General features: G+C 50.8%; 1 long non-coding RNA gene across 1 annotated transcript in view; it reads right to left on the minus strand.

The window, feature by feature from the left end:
* Positions 1-3,624: 3,624 nt before the first annotated feature.
* LOC112549990 overlaps positions 3,625-5,229 on the minus strand; it is an 11,583-nt gene continuing 9,978 nt past the window's right edge. The window contains exon 4 of the long non-coding RNA XR_003093652.1: positions 3,625-4,168. This is a non-coding gene — a long non-coding RNA (uncharacterized LOC112549990). The remainder of the gene's footprint in view (positions 4,169-5,229) is intronic.

Genomic DNA, 5,229 nt, shown 5'->3' on the forward strand with positions numbered 1-5,229 from the left:
CTGTGTTACCCAGCTACAGCAAAAAGGAAAGCTAAGAGTTCATTAGCACTCTTAATTAGAGTGGCAGGGCCTGGGGTCTAGTTGCAATGAAGCTTTTTAGTTACTGAAGCTCTTGATGTCGGCATGTTTTCTTCAGGTCTGCCTTCAACGTGTTCTTGTAGCGTTTCTTTTGTCCACCGTGAGATCTCAGGCCGTTACTGAGCTGGGAGCAGAGAACTTGTTTTGGGAACTGAGTGTCGGGCATCCGCATACAACATCCGCTCCGGCAAAGTTGGTGCTTGAAGATCACCAATTCAGTCCTGGTAACATTGGCGTCAGCAAGGATGCTGGCATTTGTGTGGCAATCATCCCATATGATGTGGAGGATTTTCTTGAGGCATCATTGGAGTCTCAGCAGGCTCCTGAGATGATCGTAAGGCACCCACCTTTTATGTCCGTAGAGGAGGGTGGGGATGATGTCTGCATTGAAGACCTGGCTCTTGGTGTCTTTCCAGGGATTGCAATGAATAAAGACATGCAGAAGCAATTTCCCAAAGGAGGCACTTGCACACCAGATCCTGTCCTGTGCACACCAGATCTCCTCCTCAATGTTCACTCTCTGAGAGAGGTGGCTACCAAGGTTGAGGAAATGCTCAGCTACTTCCAGGAACAAATGAGTGTGTAATTAAATGCCCAGAGTAGATGGTTCTGCATAGAAGGGGCTCAGAGGGCAAAGCTGTTAGGGGTAATTTAGCCAGTCTAATGCCATGGCCTGGCAGAAAGAGGGGCCAAGCTTGCTCCGAAGCTTACTGAAGGGACCTCGGGACTGGGATTTCTTTCCTAACACCCCTTCCCTCAGTGCAACAGCATCAGATCCCAAAACTACAGCTGAGGCCAATCTGCAGAGCTGCCAGGGAAGCATTTGCTCCAGGTCAGATGTGGCCAGCCTCATGGAGGACAACCAGCTCTGCACAGACTGCTGAACTCCTGCAAGTGCATGGCAGTGGCCCAGAGACAGCATGGCTTTAGCCCCATGCGAGCAGCCTTAGGTGACATTGTGGAGAGCAGCTACCTCTTTGCTCCCCGCCCCAACCAGCTCCATAGCTCCCAGCATCCAGCAGCTCCCTGTGGATCCCAGGCAGCAGGGAACTGCACCCCAAAAGCAGCATTCACCTCTTTCATGCCTAAAAGGAGAGTCCCCCTGGAGTGTGGTCTCCTCCCCATATGGCAGAGGAACAAGATCTGATTATTTGCCTAGTAGCGACCATGTGCTCGGCCCTGTACGAAACACCGCAGATGCACGGTCCCTGGAGCTCCCAAGGACAGTCCAGGAAAAGGACGTGCCTCCAATGCAGCAACTGCAGAGAAACATGGATTTAACTGAACTCACTTTAAACAAGCCCTCTCAAGTCCTGGTGCCTAGTGCAGACTCAGAGCTAAGCAGAGGCCAAAAAATGCATCCAGTGGGTGAGAAAATTAACCCTTGGCTAGCCAGTTACTACTACTCACACTGCTTAGTTTTGAGGGAGTTTGGGTATATAGTCACAGCTGGGTAGACGCCACCTGAGCAAGAGGCACAGTACATGCTAGCTGTCTCTAAGGCTCTTAGAGCCCTGAAGGGCCCACACCACAAGACCAAGAGCCATGCAGAGGCTCAAGCCCTGTGACGCTTACTTCATTCAAAATGCCAGAGGGGAATTCATGCAGAGATCGCAGAAATCATCTGCAGCTGCTCAAGACGTTGCCTCTCTTTCAGCTCAAACCCACTGATTTCTGCAATGGGAATTATGAGGAGAGTCACCCTCACTAGCAAAGAAATTGAGGCAGCAATTCCTTTCCTTTCCCGACTTCTAAGACCGGCAAAACCAGCACAACGCTCGACTCTAAAATTAACATAGCGCTCACTGATGCATGAACGTGGCGCTGTAATATGAGAAGCCCATGAAATCCAGACTCTCCCACATGGAAATATGAGCGTTGAAAGAAGGGAGGCTGTGGAAGGGGCCCTCTAGCATCAGCCCCAGATGTTAACATCTGGATAGCTTTAGCAGACCTTGCTCTGCAAGAATTCGCCAGCGTTGCATCATGCACACTCCTTGAATTTTCCAGAAACCCGTCCTGTTCCCTCACTGCCGGCCAGAAATCTTGCACGTGCGTGTGTGTGTGTGTGTGTGTGTGTGTGTGTGTGTACACCATACAGTTTTCTCTTCTGTTTTTTTTAAAACAGAAAGGACTAATTAGGCTTAAACCTGTGTGTGACTTGTGTTATTTTCATGAGTATTAAAAGTGCCATAAAGTAGCCTAATTCTAAGAATAAAAAAAGGAAGTTTTTTTGCTAGAGTTCCTGGAATTAGAAATAGCATCCTGAAATGCACATTACAGGAGGCCAAAAGAAAGAAATTTATGAGCAGGCCTGCATACACTTATGCAAATTACGTTGAAAATAGAAGATTATTATGCACGACCCCATAAGATTGACCTCTTCTGCCTTGTCTTCCCTATCCTGTCTCACTCCTGTCTTTCCCATGCCTGGTTCCTTGTCCAACATGCATTCTCCTTGCCTACCCAATCCCAGTTTCTGCTCAGGCTTTTCATTCTGGTCCTAGCCTGACTTCATCTGATCTCTCTCTCTGGCCTCTACCTGCCCTGGCCACCAGCCCTACCCACATCACCATCCCCTCCTTGGTTGTTTCCAGCCCCAGTCTTCCACCCCAAACTCCTCATCCCGTCTTAGTGTGTGCTTTCCCAGCTCTGTCCCATTCTCTTTGCCTAGCCAGTCTCAATTGCCCCCTTGTCTCCTCCTCCAGTTCTCCTGTCTGCATCTGAATCAGGCAGCTTGCTCCCCCATGCAACCCGGGCATCCGCTGCAGGGGAGGTGGAGGGCGGCTATCAAGAGCGCAGGAGAATCGGTCTCCCTGCGTTCAGGGCTGGAGCCCAGGTCTGGCCTGAAGCAGGCCTCGTGTGGAGCATGCTCCCTACGGACAAAATTGTCAAAATGTTAAGCGAAGCGTTAGCAAGTCCCTGCTGAGCCTAGTTTGGCTGTATTTTGGCATGCTTCCCCAAAGACAGCAAAAGGTACCGACATTAAAGGCCTCTTCCCTCCCTAGTTTCAAGCCCTGGCAGCAAAGCAGGGCAGGGCGCCAGAGCATCTCAAAGGAAAAGCCCGCAGAATTTTTTCACATGGACAAACCAATGTGTGCCTCTCTAACCTCGTGCTGGGAAAGAGAGTCATACCCATCACATGTACAAGCGCCCATAGAGAAGTCAGGCTGGAAGGGACCTCCAGAGGTCATCTTGTCCAAACCCCTGCCCGAGACAGGATCAGCCCTATCCAAACCATTGGGGCAGAACCGTTTGGGGATAAACATTACAGCAAAAAACAATTCAGCATCTAAATCAAGCTACCTGATCTACCAAGAAGCAGATACAATTTGCTCAGAGCTCATGCAGCCCCGTCTCTGGCACCTGAGCTGGCTCCGGGCAGAGGCACCTCCGCACTATTATTCAGTGTAGACACTTATTTCCTCAGCTCCATCTTGGAAACTGAGAGCAAGACTAGAGAGCAAGACACGTCTAGTTATATTGCAAGAATATACCCAAGAATAAAATAACTGCCAGTCGATCCCGATTTTTTTTTTATGGGCTAGTTCTGATTTTCACAGATATGCCCTTTGTAATGTTTTGGGCATTACAAAGGGCCCAGGTTAGATCAATACATGGAAACATCATAAACACACATTGAGGCACCATGAGGACCCTGTGATGAGACAGGACAGTTGGAGAGGAAGATGTAAGATTTTTTTCTGGTCCTGTAAACCAAAAATAGCGGGCTTGCTCAGCTGGGACTGGACACCGGGTGGACTGGGAGCCAATAATAATGGCTATCAAGGGACCTGGGAAAAGATGAGAGCTGTTTCCCTGGTCTAGCAGCCTGAGCCTTTTGCTGTTGTCGTGTGAGAGCAGAACAGATGTCGAGGCCTTAGGGTTAATAAAACCCTTTCTCCGTATCCCTTTGCTTACATATCTGCAGCATGTGGGCAGTGAGAAATGTCCGCTGTTGCTGCTCCCACTGCCTGCTTGCCAAGGGCCGGGGGGGGAGTTTGTGAGCCCTGCATTTCCAGCCGGGGTACAGTGAGGCAGGCGTCGAGCAGAGTAAAGTCTTGCCTAAAGTGATTTGGGATACAAGAGGCTGGGGAAAAAAACAAAAAACGGGAACTATTATTAAAAAGTGCAGCTGCTAGGCAGGAAATGCCAGCACGAGTGCCTTTTTCATTGCGGTCTAGATTCCCTTTGCTGTCCCGATTCAGAGCTCACCCCCGCCTTGATGCTGAATGAGGCACGAGCAATGATTTTGCAACCTCCCACCCTTTGCCCCCATCCCTGACAACACCCGGCCAGTATAATCCCCCTCTCTAGTGACCGGCAAAGCAGCTTCATGACCATTAATGGGCCCTACGCCTCACTCTCTTTCTGGATGACACAGACAGTTTCTGAGTTCACATATGGTAGTATGCATGTACACACACACACACTCTTCCCTCGCTGCTCGGAGGAAGCCTGAGGTGAAAGCACAAGATTGGCTGGTGCTGGATTACCCTCGGGGACAAAAGCCAGCAGCTCTCCCCCCCTTACATGCACGGGTTGCAGGAGAGAGGATGGGATGCATAAATGCTTCTACAAATGTTTCTTCTCGCTCAGCTCCTGTTTAAAAACGTATCTAAGAAACAAAGGGCTCGGGTTTTTTTAGCGGCATGTGGGCTAAGAGAAGCGCAGGACGACGAGGGCCGGGAAATCGTTTCGCCTGCAGGCTTTCTTGAGTCATATAACTGCACCTCCATGCGCAGATCTCGAGGTGTGGATGCAGCAATGAATGAAGGGTCCCATCGCTTTAGGGATTCAATACGGTTGGAAAAACTGGGGTGGCGGCTAGCTACGAGCGGGCTCCCATGCAAAGCCAGGGAAAGTATTCGGGTACCCACTCGCCAACCATCTGCCAATGCACCACCTGCATTTGTGTGGGTCCTCCCAGCTCTCAGCCCCTCTCTGCCGCGGTCCCCGGCCTGTCCAGCTCCTCTCCTAGCAGTGGGCACTGCTTCCTCGCCTGCCTGTGAGATTCCTCAAGCTCAGGAAGAGTTGCCACTTACCTCTGCGTGATTACTCCGGGCCCCACATCACCCACCTCCACGTTGCACCCTCCCCGTGCCTCAGCCACAGCACTGGCCCCCCCCCCCCCCCCCCCCCCCCCAACAC

Source organism: Alligator sinensis, unplaced genomic scaffold (assembly GCF_000455745.1).
Source record: "Alligator sinensis unplaced genomic scaffold, ASM45574v1 scaffold1008_1, whole genome shotgun sequence".
NCBI lineage: Eukaryota > Metazoa > Chordata > Crocodylia > Alligatoridae > Alligator > Alligator sinensis.